The sequence below is a fragment of the Fringilla coelebs genome (assembly GCF_963513975.1).
Source record: "Fringilla coelebs genome assembly, chromosome: 15".
Classification (NCBI taxonomy): domain Eukaryota; kingdom Metazoa; phylum Chordata; class Aves; order Passeriformes; family Fringillidae; genus Fringilla; species Fringilla coelebs.
In genome coordinates, this window is record NC_140041.1 from 11,807,944 (window position 1) to 11,831,390 (window position 23,447).

General features: G+C 43.1%; 1 protein-coding gene across 2 annotated transcripts in view; it reads left to right on the forward strand.

The window, feature by feature from the left end:
- The first annotated feature begins 12,570 nt into the window (after positions 1-12,570).
- Positions 12,571-23,447, forward strand: part of CNOT6 (CCR4-NOT transcription complex subunit 6) — a 30,673-nt gene continuing 19,796 nt past the window's right edge. For both annotated transcript variants that reach the window (XM_084216035.1, XM_084216036.1), the window contains exon 1: positions 12,571-12,677. The gene's annotated coding sequence lies outside the window, so the exon portion shown is untranslated. The remainder of the gene's footprint in view (positions 12,678-23,447) is intronic.

Here is a 23,447-nt window from a genome sequence, read left to right on the forward strand (position 1 = left end):
CTCTGGAGCAGATGTCCCCTCTGCATTCCTGCATCACCTCCACTCCCCTCTGCCCTCTGCAGCCTGGGCTGCTCCTCCTCTTCCATCTCTCCCATGGTGATGAGCAGAAGGTGACTTCACCTGCTGCACTGTGTTATGATTTCCTTCATTCAGCGCTGGGCTGGAGCAGTTTGTGACAGGGCCAGTGTGTTCCTTAGGGCTGTACAAGCCTGCAGGATGTACACTAGAAAGATGCACAGAATAAAACACCCTGAACAATCCTGACCTCTGCAAGCATCACCTCAGCACCAGAAATACTTAAAGGAAAACTGTGTAAGCTGAGAAAAACACAGGTATGTTCTGAATCTCTTCAGGCAAAGCTCCAGCTGAGAAGCTCTTTTTTCCTATCAAACAAGAGTCACAGGATTTGGGCTCTGTAAGGAAATTGGCCACAGCATCCTCTCATAGAAAGGAAAACCTTTTCCCTCTGGCTAGAGGGAACCCACACATCTATAGTAAAAGCTCTAAATACATTTTCAGCTTGCCCTTGTTCAGACCCACTTGGGAACACCTCAGATTCACCATTTCCTTAATTTAAACATTTTGCATCTGAAAGCTGCAGACATCAAAGGTCAGTTGTGGATCCTTATCAGCTTTACCAGAGTTTTCCATGGGACTCTCCCATTAGGGTACTGTGTCTCCACCAAACAGGGTGGAGATGCTCTGATTACTAATGCTCTCCTTAGCCCCATTTATATCTAATAGCAGGACACTGAGGGAGTTCCTGCCTGTCCTGGCCAGGAGCCAGAGAATTGAACCCCTGACATGCCACAGAGCTGAGGTACAGCTCTGCCAAGCTAGGGAAGGACACAGCCTTTAACCTGCTCACCCATCAGTAATGACAGAAGAACTCTCTTCTGGGCCAAAATTTAGTGGAGCATCACCTTATTCTCTAGGCATGCCCATGTTGTCACTTGGGCTAGAAAACAACACCAAGTGGCAGTCAAGGGACACATTTAAGTATTACACCATGGGAACCACCACCAAGAGGGTTGAATGGCAGGGCTTCCCAAGTCAGAGAAAAACCTGTACCACTTGGCCTTTCAGACTGAAGTGCTGCTGTTCCTGAATGAAGGCCTGTGACTTGCCTCTGAGAAATTCTATATATTTTTTTTAAAGCCAGGACTGAGAAACAAAGCTAAAATCATTCACACCACTAAGCAAAACCAGATTGTCCCAGTTCTACCTCCATGCTAGTGTTTATTCACAACTTAGGTTGTGAATCACACAAAGGAAGGACTTTGTCCTGGACCCTGATATGAGAAGATGGAAGGGAGATTGAGGTTTTAGGTTCTGTTTACAGAGCTGGGCAGGATCCTGCACATCCACATCCCTTCTCCAATAAATAGCATGTTCCCTGCTGTCCTGAAATTAAATAATAGAGAGCTGACCAGCCTGCTGGGGACATCTCCAATAACGTGAGCCATCTGCACTCCTGCCATGGGTGGTTCCTCCCACGTCACCACAGTGAAGGTTACTGGCAGGACACCCAGTCTACTTCAGGACTTGTTCCCAGAGCTGTCCTATCTTCCCATCCTGAAGGGAATTTTACTTACACACTCTGATATTTCTGCAAGCACCACCCTTCTGAAGCAGCATGTTGCAATTACACGTCAGAATTTGGCTAAGTTTGACCAGCAATTTCATATCAGTTACTACTTCTACATTCACTTAAGAACAAATAAGTCACTGCTAGCAAACCCCCTTATTCTCTACTTCAGATGTGTCTTTCATAGGATGGCTTACTATTTTTTTTTTATGTAAGCTTTACAAAAAATAACTTTACAAAAAATGCAATGTCATTGAGGAGCCATTTTTGCTATTAAGAGTTGCCATGTGATTTACCAGCTACTAGGACACAAAATTAATATTCACTTTTCTGGAAAAGCTGGGGTTTGGCTCAACTGCAACTCTGGAAAGCAGGAGGACTGCAGTGGTAATTCATCTTCCAGATTATCCAGATGAAAATGAATGAGGTTTTACTGGTAAAAGTTTAATGAAACAAAAGGTTATATTGCCACATAAGGTAATAAGCACCTGCCTGAGACAGGCTGGCACTGAAAAACAGAAGACACAGTGACAAGAGTGTATTGAGAACAGATTTAAACTGCTCAGAAGTTCTGCAAGATTTCAAATTCTGGCCAGTTCCTTGGAAAATTGTCATTTCTTCTAAACTGTAGTTTGGAACAGAATCCCAGCATGCTGCTGCAGAAGAAAAGTTCTGGTTTGTCAAAATCAAGACGTAAAAGCTCAAACACAATTTAATTACAATAGGCTTATAGTTCAATCCTGAGAAAACTTAAACAGTTCAAAACAAGTGGAGCCAAGTTGAATCACATATTCCTGTGACAATATCCATTTCCTAGAGCATTTCCTAGGGCATTTCTGCTCTCCCTGCTATAAATGGATCTATACAGATATAAGAGATTATATATTTACATCATATTTTTACAAAAGCAGCTACACCTGCAAACACAGGCCACATAAGAGGGTTCAGCCTCCTGGCACTCCTCACCTGGGCTGACAAGGAAACAACTCGGTGGTTATCCCAGTGGCCAAATGCAGGGGTTGTTGTCCACATGTGGGCGTTTGTAAGGGCAGCCTGAAAGCAATTATAAACCCAGTCAAACAAGAAACCTGAGGTTAGATTGTCTTAATTTTATTTAAGACGTGATTGAAGCTCTGCTTTTTAGGCCATAGTAGACTGTCATAACATGTCAGTTAATTATATAAGCCCAGTTATTAAAAAACAAACAAGTTTTCGCTTTTATTGGAGCTGAAATATTTCCAAAGCCAGCAGTAAACAAAGTGTCTGTATTAAATAAATCTCAGGATGAATGCATTATTGACACATGGATTAACTGGGCTGGATATTTCAAAACCACGTCTGTGCCTTTGCCCGTGCAGATGCTCTCACCAGGCCAACAAAAAGAATTATCTTATCACAAACCCTGCAGGAATATTTGCCAAAAAATGCTTCCACTGCTCCTGTTGCCACTCAGCTTGCAGGGGAGAGGGATCTGTATATTTTGCCTGCCAGCTGGAGGGTGGACTCAGCCCTGCCTGTCTGACATGCTGCCCTGGCTACCTTCACACCTCTCAGGAGGATTTTGGGCTGGAAGAGCGTTTCCCTTCAGCAGCCCTGGTGGCTGATGCAACCAGTTTAATTCAGCTTTAGTTCAGGTCTGCAGAGTCTGCCTGAGCTCGCTGCTGCTCCCAGCCCCGGTGCTCTGCTGGCTCAGCATTACCTGTGCACTTCCACAGGGAAATGATCCAGGAAGGATTGCAGCCAAGCCGAGACAGGCTCTCCTGGTTACACGGCAAAGGAACTCATGGGGGGAAAGTGTCTGTAGAAATGTCAGGGGCTTGAGATTTCGTGGAAAAACTGAAAAACTTGGAAGCAAGCCAAGTGCTCATCCTCTTCAGAAGCAGCCTTCCCACCCCTCCCCTTTCTAGAAAATCAGATGAAGCTTTGCAAAGACTAATTCTTTAAAAAAACCCAAAAGTGATGAAATGAACATGTGCTACCACCTGCTGTCCATTATTTGGAAGAGCAGGGTCCCCAGCAGGGCCTGGCACCCACAGTAACCCCACAGCCCCAAGTCCCACTCTGGCCCTAGGATGCTGAGAGCAGCTTCAGTCCATGCAGGGCCAGTCCTGGGGAGCTCAGGGGCACCAGTCACCCCGGAGAGAAGGCGTTTTGTTGAATTCTCCTGAACAAACAGCACATCGAGGAGAGAATTAGGAAATCAGGTAAAAGGAATGTCAGAAAAGCCCAGGCTGGTGCAGTTTCTTGTGGTGTCAGATGCATGGACAGACATGGAGGTACCAAGATGGAGAAAACAGCACTGGCAGCTCCGGACATCCTCGTCCTGGGCGCTCTCTGGGGCCCCTCCCCAGCCCTGGCACATCCCTGACAGGCAGCTGCTGTCACACACAGCCATTAAGGCCAACGATTCACCAAATAAATATGGGTTTAAATAGACCAATTCCTGTACAGGTCACTTCACTTGCACACATCCCCACCAGGGACTGGCAGCTCAGATCTGAAGCAATAAATCACCTCGGGCTGGCAAGAATAACGGCCCAGAGCTCACGAACACAAAGAATGCATTTAATCCTTTTCTGTTGCTGTGGTGAGCAAACAGAGCGTGCCCGGTGCATTAGGCAGCTCTCTGTGTTAATGTATTACCTATAATTATTTGTGGAACAGAACAGAGGCCAGTGGAGTCAGTCCAGGTACTCACCATTCACTGTAGCCAAAGGGCTCCCAGGAATCATCATCTTCCCAAAGTCTTGACGAAGAAAGAATTAAGGGAGTAAAAGAGTTTGGTTCTAATTGTAAAAAGGGTTTGGTTCTATTTGTAAAGAGCCACATATGTCCTGAACCTATGGTAACACATAAGATCTTACAGAGAAAGAAAAAAAAAGAAAAAAATTCTGGATACATCAAAAATCTTCCTTTATCCTTCTCAAGCTGTGCCCTCTTTTTGGGAGGGCCCTGGGCATCAATGTCACCCATCTCAAATCCTTCTTGCAATATGTCACTGGTCCATGGTGCCTCCCATCCAAAACCCTCAAAACACCTCTACAGCTAATAAACCAAGAACATTGTTTTACAAAGATTAAACAAAGGAATCCCTCACATACAGTGTTACACAGCTGAGCAGCAGACTCCAAAGATACAGACATGTCCCAGACAGCCAAAGCACTCAGCTGGGCTGGCAGAGACCACCCATCAAACAATTCTGAATAAGAAATTGGGAAGAAGTTGCCTTTTCCAAGAACATGTGTCAAAATAAAGTATGGCTAAATTTAATTAATAGATGACTCAGATATAATACTCTGATCAACTGCAACAGAAGGTTGGATTGCAGCAGGTATTTCATTGGTAACTCCCCTGGACTTCCTCAGCCTGCTGCAGTTTGCTCTGAAAGGAACCCTCACCAGGACAGTTTGGAAGTGATCATTTTCATAAGCAGGTGCACCCCAGTTTTATCTGAAGCCATTTCTGTACAGCCAGCATGCTGGAACAATGGAATAAAAAGGCCAATACAGCATCAGTAAAAGTAGAAAGGCAAAAGGTAATCGGAAAAAAAGCAAAAAAGGCGAATAAGTTAATCCAAGCTTTACAAATATGTCAAGGGTTTTTCTCTTACTTTCCATCTGCCATGAAGACAAGAAAGAAACATTCTCTGGTGAAATAAAAATGAGCAAAGGAAGAAAACAACATGTGTGTTAAAGCCATTTTTCCAAAGCCTCAATGGCATTTCTCTGCCACAGCACTCCACATCTCTCCGTAGGCTCGAGCCAGCGAGCGGATGCTGGGTTACTTCACTCTCATAGCATGAACTCGTACTCCTTGCTATTCTCAATCTGTCACATTCAACAATCACATGTGAAAATGACTCAGGCTGCCAGTTGTCTCCGTGTTGGGCTCGTTGAGCATTTGCCAGTTCCTCAGGAGTAGGCTTGATATTGAAAGCTGCACTTTGGGAAACGTGATTTAGCCTGAGCCTGCTGCATTAGGCTCAAACATTTTGGGTTTTTTTGTCTGACAAATTTTTGTCCTTTTTTTAGTCTTGCAGACCGACAGTTCTGGACACAGAGGAAACAACAGCAGGTCAGATCAGTGGCTTGTTCAACTTGACATTTTGTCCCTCCTGGGGGCATTTAATCAAAGTGCCTAATATTTTGGAAGGAATGGAAAAGCCCTTAATGTACCACACCAATCATCAGCTTTAACAGACAAATTTTCTTCCTGTCACCTGCAGTGATCACCTGGGAAGCAGGCAGTGATTTTCATCCTTTTTTTGAGCAGAAGCTGTTCTGTGGTGCAGCCTTTTAGCCAGCATGGCTGCAGACACTGAGCCACCTCCCATCCTATGTTCTCACAGCTCAGTGAGGTCTCCCAGTGCTTGAAACAAAACTCTTCCAGTTTCATCACCTCAGCCCCAATGCCTGCCTTCAAAGCCTTCAAAAATTAACAGAGCCCCATGGTGCTGCAGCCTCCTCTGAGTGCAGGGGCATCCTGTGGTGATCTCTCACTCACATGGATGTGCCCACACTGCCTTGGGTGATCCTGCTCCAGCATGTCCCAAAGCAATGGATCTGGCCCTACAGGTGGGGAGCAACTTAATGTGTTGCTCCCCAAGAGAGGCTGAAAAGTTTTTTTAAAATTTAATTATTTTGGCTGTGCTGGTGTTTGACCCAATACTATGTTGTCCCCTCTCTCTGCATACCTGATGTCCTAAGGAAAGTATTTTGTCAATTCAGATAATATTATTACAGAAATAGCCACACTTAACTACCAGCTGAAATTATTCGGTCATTTTGTAATTTTTTTGCAACCACCAATGAAAAAACCCCCAAGAATAGTAGGCCCATGATAGCCTCAAGATTAAAGGGTACTTTATAAATTCTCTGGAGGGTCTTTTTCCAACCAGAGATCACCCTTAGCCAAAATTCTTCAGATAAATAATAATAATCTATACAAAACATTCAGTAATGAGGATATTCAACATCTTTGAAACGTGAAACACATTGCATAAAGAAGACAATGTATAATTTATTGGAAGTTTTATGAAGTTGCTCACTGTTAAATAAGCAAAATTTGGGCCTAAGATTTGACACGGTAAATAATAATAATAAGAGATTGATTCCAAAATCCTCGTGCAACCATTTTTATTGTTATTCAAAGTAATTAATCCGACTCGCTAATTTACAAAAGGTAAACAATAAATCACTCATTCTGTCCCTCAAATATCAAAAGTAAGATCATGGGGATAATAAACAGAGTTTGCTGCATTTCCTAATAATGTAGTAAATTAACTTTTTCTTCAGGAAGCCTCTCCAGCGTCCCCCAGTTCCACAGATAGCTGTCGGAAAGCATACGGTTTGTGTAAAGCCCGTGTGTGCCATATGCACGTATCACTTCACTTGCCACCGAAACAGTTGTGTCATGGGTGGAATGTGGCAACTCTACCCACACACAGTAATGTGATACAACAGATGAAGATAGTGGAAAGCCGTGAGACTGTATGGAGAAATTTAAGTAGATTGAGTCCATCTCTACTTCAATGGGAATTAGATCAGGCCCCAAATGAGAATTTATGCATGACAGCTGGATTAACATATATATTTCCTGAAAGACAGTACCTTTATAAACTGAAGAGTTCCATAGTGTCACACTGGAGCATTAGTTCATTTTTTATTAAGAGAGAAACCATCATTTTGTAATTCACGGTAATTTCCTCCAGGACATAGGTCTCCTTAGTTATCTCTTTTGATTCCTGATCCTACTTAATTTGCAAGGGATGAGACTGCAGCAGGGACAGCTTAGCGTATATTTGAGTTATAGTCCTCATATATTCTGGTTCATGAGCAGGAAGAACTGCGAGCACGAGAGACCCAATTAAATTAAAAGTTCAGCACTCTTCCATTTCAACCAACACTCGGGCGACAAATGATTACAGTATTATTGCATTTTCTTACACAAGAAAAACTGCCCACCCCCTTTTTTTTAAAAAAATCCCCATGCCCAGTGGGCAGTGTCCTGCCTGCCTGACCCACGGTGTGAAATCCTGGCACTGTGGAAAGCTGGAGCTTCCCACCCGTCGCACGAAGCTCCATCAGCCATGCAGTGCCACGGCAGGGGGAAGCTTTACAATGCAGGAGCACAGATGGGATCAGCTTGCAAGTAAATATGTTTCTGTTGCTAGAGAAAGGCATAGAAAGCGACGATGAATAAAGATGAAAAATAAGATGCTGACAGAGGAAGAGGAAAATGCCGCCAAAATGGGGACAAAGGGAAGAGGATATGGCAGAAAACACCAAAGATCTGGATGGGTAGTTTAAACACTGGCTTTCCTTCCATTAAAGAGAATCCTTCCCTCTTACACCAATAATGCCATTATTTGGCATTTAACCTCTCTGTTGTGACTCCATAACTGGGCATTCAGGTATTCCATAGCAATTTGCTCTATTCACTCACATACATAAAAGCTTTTGCCATGAAAGGCAAAGCCTTGTGCTCTTTTTGCAGAGCTTTGAATGCAACCAGGAGCTCTGCAGGCAGTAAACACCATTAACATTTCCTTTCATATTATTAACTTAGTTCTAATATGAAAAGATGGGTATCTTCTTGGAGAAAGGTGACCAAAAGTTGGAGAGGTGATTCTGGGAACAAAAACATGCAAGAATCAGCCTGTGTCTAAAAAATGACAATGAGGTAAACAACATCATGGTTCATAAATCTAGCTTCTTAACAGACTTCAGATTTTAATATTTGATTAGGACAAGTAAGAATTATGGCATTCTTAGATCTGTTACTTCATTGCTACAGTATAGCACAAATGTACACACTAAGAAGTATTAATGACTCAATGCTCCACAGACCTGCATGCTTGAGATAGAGAACAAGATTCAATGCACATTTTAAACTGCTGCAACCCTGACAGTTTATCAAATATCTAAATAATTGTAAGAGTCATCTAAACATAATACACAAGCATCTCAGGTGGTGGCAGTTATATGGTAGTATCCATAAATGGCAAAAAGGAGTTTGAAACTCTTCTCTCACTGTGAAAGTCTTCCTACTAAAATGCAGATATTTCTAGAAAGAAAGCTTTTGATCATATTCAGTTCTTTCAAAGTACTTATTCCACTTTTGTCTAACAATGCATATTAAAGTAATTCTAAGGCTGCAAAGCCCTTACCTACAAATTGTGCCATCCCAGGATTAAAATTCCTGAATTCATCTCTGTTGTGGAGATGCATAAGGGGAGATTTCAATTACCTTTTTACATACAGGTCTTCTGGAAACCACTGAACTCCATTCCATGCAGAGAAAAGCAGGAATATTAATTGCCTCAATGCTTTTTGTATGGAGCTTTCACTGTAGTTTTAATGCTCAATAAACATCAAAGATTTATCTTTACTATCCAGCTGTGAAAGAAGATGCTCTTACATTCACTCGGTAGATGGAGAACAGGCCATAAAACTTAAGGCTGAAATCATTAAAAATGCAATGATTTCAGAAGCACAATATGAGTGTTCCAAGTCCTCATTTTTCAGACTAGCTGTCATTTCAGGCATATGCCATGTTCAGAGCAGCTATCCCACTGATCTCAGCCATGGAAGCCATCCTGCAGTTCAGATCCCTGTATCTATACCTACACAGACTGAAAATGCAGACCGTAATGAGGCTCAGCCCTCCTATTTGGGATCTCTCTCCATCTCCCACTTACTCCTTCTTTCCTTCTCATTTCCGACTTTACTATAACTGTGCTCTCCTCTCTGATTTCTTTCCTGCCTCTAGTTATGTTGCTTTTGTCACATTTCCTGGGCACAGAAAGTGAGGGAATGGGTAGGACTGAACCTCTCCTTGGTCACCTCTTCTGTTACTCCAAACACAAGAGATCCCACAAGCCACAACCCCTCTGTGCCTGCTCTCCCTCAGGTTGGGATGATGTATGATCCATGCAGGATGAGGGACATCCTTTACTACAGAGAACTTAGAAGTCAAACAACCCTCTACTGTGCAACTGTGTGATATTTCAAGAGCACATCGTTACCAAATTTAGCAATTTAAATAAAGCAAAAAAGTACCATTGCTCCACCACAAAGACAACTCTCTACCACAAGTTTCACATCCCTCTGCCAGAGCACAGAGGCACCAGGACCTTGAACCAGCTGTAAGTGTTGGTCAAATGGACCCAGTGGCCTGCCTGAGCCCTCCCAGGGACACTCCCAGCTCCACTTGGACATGTGCATTCAGAGAGGAGATGATGGGGGGTTACTGAGATTTTTTTAAACCACTCACAGCAAATACTCCTACCTGCAAGTGTAGGCTGAGAAATGTTGTAGGACATTCACCTGCATAGTGTGGGACATGTGATTGTGTGGTACAGGAGATTTGGCCGAGCTGAAGGCTTATTCCACAGCTTAAAAAGGCATTTTTGGTTTAGAGTTAATGAAAACTTACAGTTTTCATTCAGAGTACAGTACATGTTGTGTTTTAAACGGTGGTCAATTTCTGCTTAACCTGGTTGTCTTTTGCAGCACTACTGTCCCAAACTCAGGACAACAGCACTCAGTATGACTTGGCAGCTCCTGAGATGTATGGAACTGTCATGGGCAGGTAAAAGATTAATGGGAAGAGCTCTCTCTTGATTGATGAATCTGTGACCTTGAGCATCCAGAGCACTTGCACCAAGTATATCTGCCATGTGAGACAGACAAAATGAAAGAGGCTCATGTTACACTCTCAGATCTCATTAAGCACCCAGACCAGAAACACCAATACTGGCACTGGCCATCTGCTCTGCTGTTTGCCTGGTTACAGGTCTGATAGCACTTTCAGGGAGCAAAAGTTAATCAGACGTACAGATGAGCAATAGCACTGCTGCACAGGAAATTCAGTGGAACAAAACAGTTTCTAAAAAAAAAACCCACATACCTGTTTTTACTTCATTCTGCTCTTTCAAACCACACAAGCTGGCGGTTAAAAAAATTGTTGACATAAAAGGCTGCAAGTTTAGGCTCTCCAAATATTGACTTTTTATATAAATACCTGTAAAATCATAATAAAGTTAACTAGATTGAAATCTGCCAAATTGCAGTGATCTCCTGTTAATCTATACAGGATTATTTTTAATTGCTTTTAAATTATTTTCTCTAAGGTTCTCATTTGCTTATCTCAGTTATTCGAGAATTACAGTATTTTCTGCCATTGGTTCTCCACTCGCAGTGTTGCAGGCCTTTGTCAGTAGACATTTCCATGTTTAATGTACTATTACCCCAGCATTCATCCCTGAGGAATGAAGGTTCCCTGCAAGCATTTTTCGAGAGACTTATGATCAACTGAATTTTCTTTGCTGAGCAGCAATTCCTGGAAAATCCTGCAACGTATTCAAAGACTTTCCTACTGCTTTTGGAGAATTAGCTCTGGGCAAAATGATATAGTCTATTGAGGCCATATCTGACCCAGAAAGTATTAACTGAAGAATGTGCAGGACAGCTGCTTATCAGAAAGAAAAGACATGCAGTGCAGAGCTACTCGAGTCAGTTGTGAATGACTGTCAGCTCTCCAGAGCCAGCCAACACGGGGAAGCAGATACGGCATTCTGCCGGAGCCCGTGCGCATCCGTAATGGAGCAGGCTCGGATATCTTAGCACAGGACTGCACCATGTGGAGAGGAGATAGTTTATCATCCAAGAGCATTTCAGATATATGATATGATAAGGCTGAACAGAAATCTGAAGTATAGCAGGATTATTTCCAACCAAGTGTCAACCTTTCCGTGGAGGACGTTCTGTGAGCAGGTTTGGTCAGCAGCGTGCCCGGGTCATGTTTTCCAAAGCACTGGCCTCCACGGAGGGGGGTGGTGCTCCTCAGAAGCTGGACCTGGTATCCTCCTCTTTCACACTGAGTTAAAAGAGAGTGGCTCACTGCACAACAGCGTGAGTGCCATTTATTTCCAGCTACATATCCACTTTTACCTAAATGGAGGCCTCAATTCCTATTCAGCTTTCCCAGATCATAAACAGGGTTCTGGGACAGTTCTGGGTGTCTGGGACAATGTCGCTGTCTTCACTATTCCTTTGGATGAAGTGGTGTGTACCAAGTGATCACTTGCAACATCAATTATTCAGCATTTTAACCCTCTGAAAAACTGTCGAAATCTTCATTTGGAAGTCATTATGTAGGCATTTTGCTAGTATTACACCATGGATGGCACTTCCCCACCATCATTTCACTTGGCATGTCTCATCATAAACTTTTGTTGTGCAGGGACAGTAATAATAACACTTAATGAGAATGTACTTTATTTTTCTAAATATTTTGGTTTGCATCCAGTAATCAGTTCATGGAGAAAATTACGTGAGCTACTACATGAGTTTCAAAAAGGTGCTGCTGGCAACTCTGGGGGACATTTCACAGTAAACATTGTTCCCGAGTGTGTCCCAGCGAAGGATCCGAGGCACTGGTTTCCCATTAAAAACACAAGCATAGAAGACACGTTGCCTTTCCTAAAAAGCGTTTGGCCTATCACCCGCATCCACTTCAAGGCTGAGTTCCCCACTTGGGCTTTTGCAGGAGAATTTAAAAGTTCTTTTCCAAACAAGTGACTATTCCCATTCGCCTTCCTTGGGCTCCTGCTGGGAGCCCCTTCCTTGCCATGCACCACTGGCACGGCTTTCGAGCCCCACTCCGCAGCCCACTCCTTACTTTCACCCACTTCTCCTGCGGCCGTACCCCCAAACGCGCTCCGAACTCCTCCCTCCGCATCCCCCCGCGGCCCCCCCGAGCCTGCCGCCCCCTCCCCGGCCTCCCTCCGCGGCCGCGGAGCGTGCGCGCAGTGCGGGCGGCCTGGGCAGGTGGGGCGGAGAGCGGAGCGGAGCGGAGAGGAGGAGGAGGAGAGGAAGGAGGAGGAGGAGGAGGAGGCGGAGGAGGGGGGCCGGCCCGCCCGCAGCCGCCGCCGCCGCCAGCGCCGCCATGATGCTTGTTTGCTTTCAATGAGTGTGAGGAGGAGGCGGGGGGGAGCCGCTCTCCCGTCCGGCCCGCGGCAGGAAACAAAGAGCCAGGCAGGCGGCGGAGCGAGGGCGGCGGGGGGACGGGGATGCTGCAGCCACAGGTAGGGGCGGCCCCGGCGCCCGGCCCGGAGCGGGGGGCTCTGCCCGGAGCGGGGGGGCAGCGCTGCGGGAGGAGTGCGCTGAGGGGGGGCACCGGCGGTAGCACGGCGAGGGGGCACCCCCGGGCTCGGCGGGGAGAAGCCCCCGCGCCGCGTCATGTGGGGGTGTCAGGGGGCCCGAGGCCCCTCTGGACGTGGCGGCGGTCCGGGGGGGGGGGGTGTGCTGGGCCTGGGCAATCGCTGCTGCGAGGACGCCCGGAGGAGGCTCCGCGGCCGGGGAGGCGGCTGGGAACGGCGGCTTTCGAAGCGGGGGCGGCGGGGAGCGGGCTCCGCACCCCCGGGCCTTGCCCCGCGAGCGCCCACCGGCGAGCGGGAGGCAGGGAAGGAGACTGGGAGGGAGCCGGGCCGGGCGGCGCCGCGCAGGAGCCCGGCTGTGTTTGCATCGGAGAGGCAATTAAGAGAAATTAGTGTAATGGCATCGGGAAGCCTGAAGTTGTTTTTTTGTTTTTGTTGTTGTTGTTATTATTATTGGTGCTGGTAGGTTTTGTTGTTTTTGTTGGGTTTTTTTTTTTCCCTCTCACCGTGCAATTGAGTTTAAAATAATTTAACAAAAGGCCGAGGGAAATGACATCAATTGGGGGAACTGCCCGTCCACCCTCCACGCACGGCGCCCCGCGCCGCTGCCTCCCCGGAGGCCGATCCGCCTGGCTGGGCGCGCACCGAGGGGCGGCAGCGCTGCCTGTCAGCAGAGCGCTTCGCCTGCTCCGGAAGGAGCCGCGGCAGCCGCCCGCCCTCCGTCCCTTCCCGCCCCGCCGGCAGCGGGAGCCGCGGCCGCGCTGGCGCCGGGGCCGGAGCGCCGCTCGCTCGTTCCGGCGGAGGGAGCGGCGGGGCGGGTGGAGGCCTTGACTGGCAGCGGCGGCGGCCAATGCGGGGCCGCGGGCGCCGCGAGTGACAGCGGCGGCGGCCAATGGGGAGGCGCGGGGGGCGGGCGCGCGCGGCCGCGGGACAGGCGCATGCAGGGATAAACAGAGGGAATTGGGGCGGGGGGCGGCGGCGCCGGGGCCGGGATCGGGATCGCCGCGGCCCGGCTGGCGGTCCGTAACCGGGCGGGGCCCGAACGGGATCACTGCCTCGGCTGGGGTACGGGGAATGAGCGCCTGGGCTGCCCGCCGGACCTCATCGTGGGGGCAGCGGGCGGTGGGCAGCTCCCGCACCCCCCGGTCCGTCTTGGGGCTCACGGGACAGCCTTTCCTCCTCCAGAATTTTATGGAGAGCGATAAGCCTGGGATCAGACAAGGCTTTAGAAAAGGAGATATTTAATGCACTTGTCTGTGTCTTGGTATCTATGGTGAACATGTATTTTATCAGCATTTTTTCCACAAACATTAAAAAGCCACATGAAGCCTACTAGGCTGTAGTCCTAGGTTGGACTTGATGATCTTAAATGTCTTCTCTAACCTGATTCTTTACTGCTTTGCTTTGTGTAATGTAAGAACTATATTTAAAACAAATTCAGTAAGCTAAAGGTTCTGTTGACTTTTTTTTGTTCTGTTTTTTTGTTGTTGTTGTTTTGTTTCTTTGTTTGTTTGTTTTTAATACAGCCATCTGTATTTCCACAAATGCATAGAAGATTGTATCACTGAAAATAGGAATTCATGGATGGATATTTGCTTTGTAACTAGAGTTGCAGATTGCCTGTTTTTTCATTTGATTTCTGGGGCTTATTTTCATAATCTAGATTTCAGCACAGTGGGTAACTAATTCAAAATCCAAGGGATTAAGAAATACCTGTGGTATTTGTCTGGCTTAAATACAAAGATGTGCAAGTGTTGACTGGTAATTGTATTGTATCTTGCATTTCTTTTCATTCTAGAGCAGGTCTCGTAATTGGGAATTTATCAACATTTCCACTGGGGTAATTTTACAGGATTATCCGCCCTCTGTTCTTCCTGCTGGTTCATCTGGACTCTGTGGAGTTTGCTGCTAGCAATGAAGCCTTCTGTGGGGGTTTATTCATGCTATTACTGAAATGGAGCCCTGTGCATTTGGATTAACTCTTTGTTCACTTTTCACCTGAATCACCTCGATCTGCCCATGTTTAAAAAGGATCCTACCAAGCATCTCTTTTCTGTTTGCATCCTGAAGTTGAACTCTGAATACAGTCACATGTTCAGGCTGATTACTGTGCTTGAGTTTTTGTGGAAGAATTGAAATATAAAGATAGATGAAACTGTAATATTGCAGGGGCTGGTAAATACATCTGACATTTTATACATGAAGACTTGAAAATGTCTTATGAAGGGTCACAAATTAAATGAGCATGGCACCTTTTTAAGATAGGGCTGTACTCGATATTAGGAAGACATTCTTTTAACCAAGTACAATGTTTGTGATGGAAACCACTGTCTTCAAAATGGTTCCAAGACCAAGCAAACTAAAAATTCTTTCCCAACATATGAACAAAAGAATCCATATTTGAAAACGTGGCTGTATAAAGAAATGGTTCTGTTAATCTGTTGCCAAAAAAACTTAAATATTAGTGCTCATAGCACACTGTGCCATGCTGTTTGGCTCACCACTGTGCCAGGAGTCCATGTGGTGAACCAGAATTCTTCCATCCACTTGTGCAGTCCATGTTGCAGAGGCCGTGGTCCTGTTTGCTAGCAGACTGGTGAATTTTAAGTTATTATCTGTTTTTGGCATGTCCTTTTGACTGTACACTTTTGTATGTGCAGTCTGGGCATTATATCCCAGTCTCAAACAGGGCCACATTAGGCAAAGATGCTACACAGAAATCTTTAGGCATGAGGATGCCTTCAGTCTTCAGAAGGGATGTACAAGAATTGACACTTATTTCTATTTTCAAGAAGTATATATAGTATTCAAAGATTACAGTTGTGTACATTGGGCTTTAAAAAGCTGCCAGTGACCTGAAAACACCACAAGAGTATTCTCCACAGACCCAACCACCAGATTGTAGTTGTAGTTGCATGAGGCAGAGGTTGAGCCATGCCCAGTTGCGTACAAAGTATCTGGGGTTTTCAATCCATATATTGAGGTTTTACACTACTTCCCATGTCAAAACACTGACATTATTGATTCCAGTCTAAATTTAGCCTTCTCCATGGTGTAATTTTGAAAGCTTTATGCATAAATTGCTCAAGCTGAGTCACTGCAGGGTTTCATCTGTTTTGTTCCTTCTAAAGTGTTGGTGCTTCACACTTGGAAGTGTGATTATTGTACAATAGCCTGCAAGATTATTAGCATTGTGTTAAGTGACATAATTTATGCTCTTACATTGAAATTGGGCTGTACAAGTCCACTCAACAAGGGAGTCTTGGCATAAGCTTGGGGACCTGCGCTCTCAGTTTCTACATGGAGCAATTTCTGCAGCTGACATCTTTGAGAGTTTACAAATGCTTAGGCAGGTCCCAAAGAAAAAGCTGTTTAAATGCTTAACATGTACTTTTAGCTGCTAATTGCACTTCCAAGATGGTGCTTGTTTAAAAAAAAGATTGGCAACAACTCAGTTTTTCCTTTTGTAAGCCTGCAACATGAATCCTTTCGTTAATGCCTTGGAGGCCTTTTTTCTAGTGTATAAATCAAGGAGGGACTAGGAGCAGTAAATATATACAGTTGTTTATTTTAGAACTAAAATACTTGCTGTTAGGACTCCAATTTATGCTGCAATGGAGATCTGCAGGAAGAGATTGATTTGACTTCAGATTTTTTTAGACTGGGAATGCTGTTAGTTGTTCTATGGAGGCTGCCAACTCAACATTGTGATCACAGCCTGGATATTTGGATGGCTCTCTTGTGCATCTTAGTTCATGTTCCTGGTATGCAGCCTGTATTCTGCAAGTGAAGGGGCTCCCTACCTGAAGACCTTCCTTAAGTTTTTGTTCCATTTTATAATACCAGTATCTCCAAAGCATCCTTTGAGCTTCCCCCTTTCTTTAGCAAGGCAGCAGTTTCAGTTGGAAGACTGGGGTTTTCCAGAACATGCTGAAGCAATTTGAGTGATGGATCCTGTCATGAAGGTGCAGCATCTTGACATGGTTAGGAAACCAGGAATATACAATAATTTCATATCCTGCATGTTACAAATAATATGCAGCTTTATTGCTTGAGCTATTTTGGAGTGTATTGATGGGTGAGATGTGGAATCCTGCACATTGATCTGACTTAAATGCTTCTCCGCAAAACTATCTCTCTGCATAAATCAGTTTGCAAAGTCAGGGATCAGAAAAAAACTTGCTTCAGAGACAGATCTTCCATGTATTTTTGCAACAAAGGCCACGTTTAGCCAACACCTACAAAGACAGAAGGCTTGAAACTAAACTAAAACACCACCGGGGTTGGCCGTGCGCCATCTGATGTGTATCACCTGTCAGAGCAAGGAAATGGCTTCATAATGGCCGAATGCAAAAGGTATTGGGGAATGTTATGCCACACTCTGACCATTAATACTTTTAGATATTGTTTTAAAGAAGTTTTAACAGTTGCTCACCCAACAGAGGAGCTTTGTTTGACAAAGCAAAGGTCCTGTAGATTAAGAGGAATTTCAGTGCAGCATTAATCACAGTTTATCTGCAGAGTACTTTCAGGAATGGGAGCTTTTAGGAACAACTAATAAGGGTGAAGAATAATTAAAACTAGTAAGGAATCCTGTTTTGATGAGGAGCATGAGAGATCCACCTCTGGAGATGTGCAGTGGCCAGTCATGGCGTAGGTGCTTTCTGTATAGGGAGCAGTGGACTAGATCACCTCATGGTTTCTTCTGATTTAGTAGGTCAGGACTTCTCTCTAGTGGCAGAATTTGGAAAGCTGCTGCTTTGGTTGCGCATCGTCCGTGTCAGTACAAGCATTGCCAGAGTAATGCTTAAAACCAGCCAGTGATGTGGCTGTGCAGTGATACTTCACTGTTAAAAAAACCCCAACCCCCACAACCTCAAAGCCCCACTTTCTTAGCTGAATATCATTCTTGGTTTTCAGTATTGTCTCACAAACAGCTGCATCAGCACAACTGAGAAAGGTGATGCAGTGGAACATGGGGACAGGAAAGAAGCCTTGAGCTGGCTTTTTGCACAAGAGCGTGGTTGTGGAAAAACATTTTAGGCTTGTTGGTTAAATTTGAAGTAAAACCAATCTGTGAATAATTTGCTTGCTGTCAGGATGTGGCTAGATGGGTAGCATCAACTGTGCAATGACTTCTGTAACATCCTGACCTTCACTTTGTTTAGCAACACTAATATTAACAAGAATTTAAGTATCTTGAAATTGTGTTCTAGGAAGGCAGAGATTTTTGAATTTAGACGCTGACATCTCTTGTCAAGCTCTAGTTCAGTTCTATGGCAGGAATGCTGAAAATGAGCTCCTGTCCAAACTTAATTTAAAGTAACTGAGTTCTCTCTTACTCCTTAGTTCTGTTATAAGACTAAGAAATAGTGTTTTGTGTGGTGAGTTCTGGTTTTCCCCCATGGAACAACAGAAATGTGGTAAGCATTCTGCAGACACATAAAGGAAAATGGGGTAAGGAACATGTTGGTGCATGTGCCAGTATTTAGAATAGCTTACTGGGTTGGACCAAGATGAGAAATTTTGCAGTGGGTCCTCTAAACAAGAATCAGTGTTCAGTGTATTGTGAAGAATCATAACTAAGTGGTCAAATATGATTGGATAGAACCAGTGGAGTGGGAGTTGGTATTATATTAATGTTTTGGAGTGTAAGGCTATTCTCAGCTTTCTAGAGACATTTGTAGGTGAAGCTTTTAAGCCTTGGTCTTTCTGCCTTTATAAATCATGAAGCTAAATGTTTTACAACACAGCTCTTCCTTTTTAAAGCTGGTCTTTTAGGTTCCATCTGACTTGTACAGTACACAGTTATGTAATGTAATGCAATTTATTTAAATTCTTAAAGTAATTAGTGAACCTGACATCTCTTTAATATATTGGCTTTTCAGAACACACTAACAGAATGTGCAAAAAGCTGAATGCTGTGTAGTACTCATTAACTAGCCATTGTGGTTCCAGGGGTACCAGTTAAGGTCAGGCTTTGCTTTGCAATTTGGTTTTGTGTTAGTGTTTGTTTTGTATACAGCAGCCTTTTACTACAGTCATAATTAGATACAATATCTGATCATTAAGAACTATTCTAATCATCTGGACCATGTTTGCAACACTGAGAACATTTGGCCATCGTATTTCTAATGATTATATGTTGTGCAGGGGAAGGGGTGGGAATTTGAGGGTTTTTTATCATGAGTCTGATAGAACAGGTCTGTCTTGGAGGTCTGTCTAGAAGATGGAGGAGTCGAGGAGCTCTGTCCTCCATTGTGCCTTTTTTACTCTGACCATTTTAGATTTCTCTTCTGAACCTAAAATAGTTTTTGTAGCAGCTGAACATGGAAGTGGCAATTGCTTCTTTGCATTAGTGAAATGATGGTAAACAAGTTTTTCACACTGTGCAAGGTTTAGAGGATTACATGTACACCATTAAAACATGGGGCTGCACATTGCTTGTCTGTGGGAAATTGTAATAGGCAGGGGTTGGGTAGAAAAAGTAGAAATTGGGCAATTGACATCCTCCCTATGCCTGCCACTGCCAGCTGGAGCCAGCCAGTTTGTGTTTCCATAAACAAGTTATGAAGGACAAAGAAACCTTAATTAAATTTGAAATACCTGCAGGTCAAAATTTAATATGGTCTTCTTAAAAATATGAAATGACTGAGTTGTGAACTTAACAAAATTTAAAGCCTGTTCTAGTCAGTGCTCTCTAGTCTAATGGAGTCTTCCTGATTTGAAGACATCAAGTAAATCCTTTGACATTTATGGCCCAGTTTATCTGAACCAGGATGCTTTGCTTGGGTTTCAGGAGGGTTATGTTTCATTTTAGTCAGCTTTGGCTAGATTAAGGGGTTTGCTGAACTTTAACAGCTTTATAGATTTTTAAAAGAATATTAAAGCATTTGTCAGCTTCTGAGCTTTCTCTAGTAGAACTTATACATGCAAATTCAAATAACTCATCTGATTAATAATATCCCAGATACATTTCCATGAATTAATAGATATTGACTTAATCAGTATCTTGTATTTATTATTCCACATGTTCACATGCATGTTCACATCCTACAGCTTTATCTTCAGTCTGAAAAAGAGGAAGGGTAACTCGTGGGTTTGTATTTGCAGTCATGTAAAATTACAGTTTTAGAAGTCCTCAAAATAGGATGGAGAAGCATTACATCCCTGATGAAGCCATTAAATCTTAATATGCTAACAGCCACTAAAATGTGATCTTAGGGAGTGAAAAAGTACTTGGAATGAATCAATTGACTTCGTGTTGACTCAACAGCTTTTCTTATAATTTTAATTTAGATTATTCCAACATTAAGCTATAAATTGGGTTAGAGGGATCTTGACACCTTCCCACATGTTATAGTTGAGTCTCTCAGGAGGGGGGAGTGTTTTAGGAGTTGTCCTTGTGCTGCTGCATTTCTGCCTGTGCCCACAGCTGGTATGTGCCATGCCTCCCCACACTAAGCAAAAGGAAATTTTTAACTTTGAGCATGTGTTCTGAAAAATTCAGGTGTTGGCCTTTAGCTGATTTCCCAGTCAGATTTTTCCTAGCCTTATTTTTTCAATACCAAATACTTACTGTAAAAAAAAAAAATTGCATGAACAGCTTTTTTCAAGTAAAATGCCACGAATGTTTGTACTAGTCCACAAATAATAGGTGTTTACACAACAGACTTGATATTTGCCTTGAAGTAGCATACTAGTAGGGAAAAAATAAATATGTGGTTTCTTGCAACACTGGTGTTTTCTTTGTATACATTTCAATAGCGGGATCTGGTTCTTGCCTACAAAGTTAAATGTAAGGTTTTATTTCAATAGGTATGCAAGTCCTTAAATTTCTGTTTATTCATCCTCAGAATATTTGTGATTTTAGTTCTAATGTACTGTAGTATTGATTGCTCAATTCTGAGGCAGATATTAGTCTTTTGGATTTTTTTTTTCTCTTGAGTGATGGCTCACACCTGTTTTCCTGAATTTTGGTTTGTCTGCTTGTGTATTGTAGCAAAATATATTTTGCAGATATATTGTATGTTACAATACATTGTAGAAAAATACATGCTGTATGAAATACATGTATTAACTATGTGTAACATAAATATATATTGTATACTATATTGCAACAAAGTGTGCATTATGTAGCAAGTTATGTTTCTTAGCAGAATGCAAGTATTCTTCCATATTATGGTGTATGCCTGCTAGTAGATGGGAAATACAAAACCACAGGCATGTATTAAGATTCATTTTTTAAAAAACAAAGTTTCAATTTAGTATGCTTTGAATAAGACATTTATAAAATTAGGATAACATGAAATTTAAAAGGCTTTGTAAGAACAGTATAAGGATACAGAAAAAACATCCACTTCTTTAGTTTTATGTCTTAGATGGGTGGGTTGATGTCAAATAATTTTAAATAAGAATTATCTGAAATACATTAAATGTACTTCACAGGGCACTTGGGGTTTAGCTTGGATGCATTAGGTATTCGTTTCCTTTCCTCATCATGGTATCTTGCCCATGCATATTTTTCCATCAGTTTTCAGTATTGACATCACTCTCGAGTTTGTTGCCCAGGCATGGAACAGGCTGAGGATAAATTCAGTCATTGACTCAACTCATCAAGTCAAGTGTGTAAATTCTGCAGGGACTGACCTTTATCATAAACCCTGTTCAAGCTGCTGTGGCTTTTCTGTGAGGCCGTGCCAGATGTTGCACCTTGTCATCCTGGCCAGGGACAGTGTTATTTGCTTGTACTTCAAGCTGAAATGTAATTAAGTTCTCATAGAAATTCATGACTTGCTGAGTAAAGCACCACCCGGGAGAGGACAGGGTAAGCAGCAAGCTTGATTCATGTTGGAAAAGCACTTTTTAAACAAGGGATAGTGAGTCTTTGAGTAGGAAAGAGCAAATCTGCAGTTTTATAATAAAACTGAAATACAGCACTATGAAAATATCTTAAAATATTTTTTTCCCAAAGTACAGTAGTTATCTTTTAGAGGCACTTCTGTTCCCTTTGAAGAGGGTCACTGTTTGGAGTTGAAAGCAGAAATTCCTGTTAATTCTAATAAAGCTCAACAGTAGAAATTAACCCTTTCAATGCACCTTAACACATCTGATCAGCCTATACATTGCTAGGCCTGCTACAACCTTAAGTTATCTGAGTTATCTACAATGCAATGTACTTTGCCTTCAGTTAGGATTTCAGACTTTGTTCAGTGTTACTGTTTAACTGGGTGAGGGTAGCTGGAAGCAAGAGTTTTCTTCCTGCTATGGAAGAAGAGATTTTGTGTCAGTGTGGTCAGAAGCGCCATTATGGTGGTGTCCCAATTTCAACAGCTGCAAATCCACACGTGCATTCCATGCTATACAGGAATAACAACACAGAAATCTAGTCTCCCTCAAATATATATTTTTTTCCTCTTCCCCCCCTAGCCAGTTTAATTCTCTTCACCAACTCCTTTGTTATCAGACTAAAGTCGATGCTGATGCAAGAGTGAAGTGGAAGTATAGGGTCCTGGGGAGGAGGAACTGCAGCAGGACCAGCTTAGTTCTGCTTCATGCATTGTAAAACCACAGTGCAAGTGGTAGAGGGTGTGGAAGATCCTAAATTAACTTTGAATTCAAAACAGACCAGTCAATTTAAGAAACATTTGTATTTGTGGGGAAAGTCATTGGAACCCATTTTTAAGTGAAACTTGGGATTGCATGGAAAAGAGCTTCAGGGTTAAAGGCACAAGGTTACAAAAGAATGGCCTGGGGTGAGCTTCCAGTTGAGGGTTTGGAGAGAGAAAAGGGAAAAAAAAGTCTCTCATATGTGCTATTGTTTTCTTATGAAATCTTTGAGCAACTTAATAGATTGCTTTCTATCCTGCTACTTTTCAGCAGTTGAGAAGTAATTTATTTGGCAAGTAATACTGCACTGCATCAACAAATGGAAAATATTGTCCAATTGTCTTTTTACTTCTTACTTTATTAGGTCTAGATTTGCATCGTTTATTCACTGTTTTTAATTTAAGTAGCAAAAAGTTTGAGTAATTCTACACTTGATCAGGTGTGGTGCTACTTTGTTTACTTTCCCCTCCTGGCTATCTCCAGATCTGCATTAGTGTGTCAGTGACAAGTAAAAGCAAGTAAAGGGGAGGGAGGGGAATTCAAAAGAAGTCACTGACATGTGTTAGGAAGTTTCAGAAGCAGAGCTGTAATGCTTCAGCACTGTGATTGAATTGAAGCATTTCTAAAGGTACTCCCAGATTTGTAAATGGGTTTTATAGATAGATCATAGTAACTATGGAAATAGTTATTTTGGAATAGTTGATTGGATCAGTTGAAATTACATCTGAACACTGTGTTGCTCATACTTGTTCATCATTTTCTACACAGTTTTAGAATTCACATTTTCCTAATTGAAAGATGTGGTTTTGGGGCAAACTTGGTATGTACATCCATAGTAATAGTATAAAAGATTGTACTTGGCCTACAGGAGTTGTCCAATACATTTAGTTTTGAAATTGAGTTAATTTATCATGGTATTGTAGAAAGCATTTCAGGAAATGAAGAATTGCTGTAGTATTGGGTGCTTAAAAAAACCCCCAAAACCTTAACCTCAAAGTATCTGCTCACTTATTTTGTTTAAATCTTCTCCTCATCATCTTCTAATTTCATAAAAATGGCAGAAGGGTAGAAGAGGAAAAAAAAGTCATC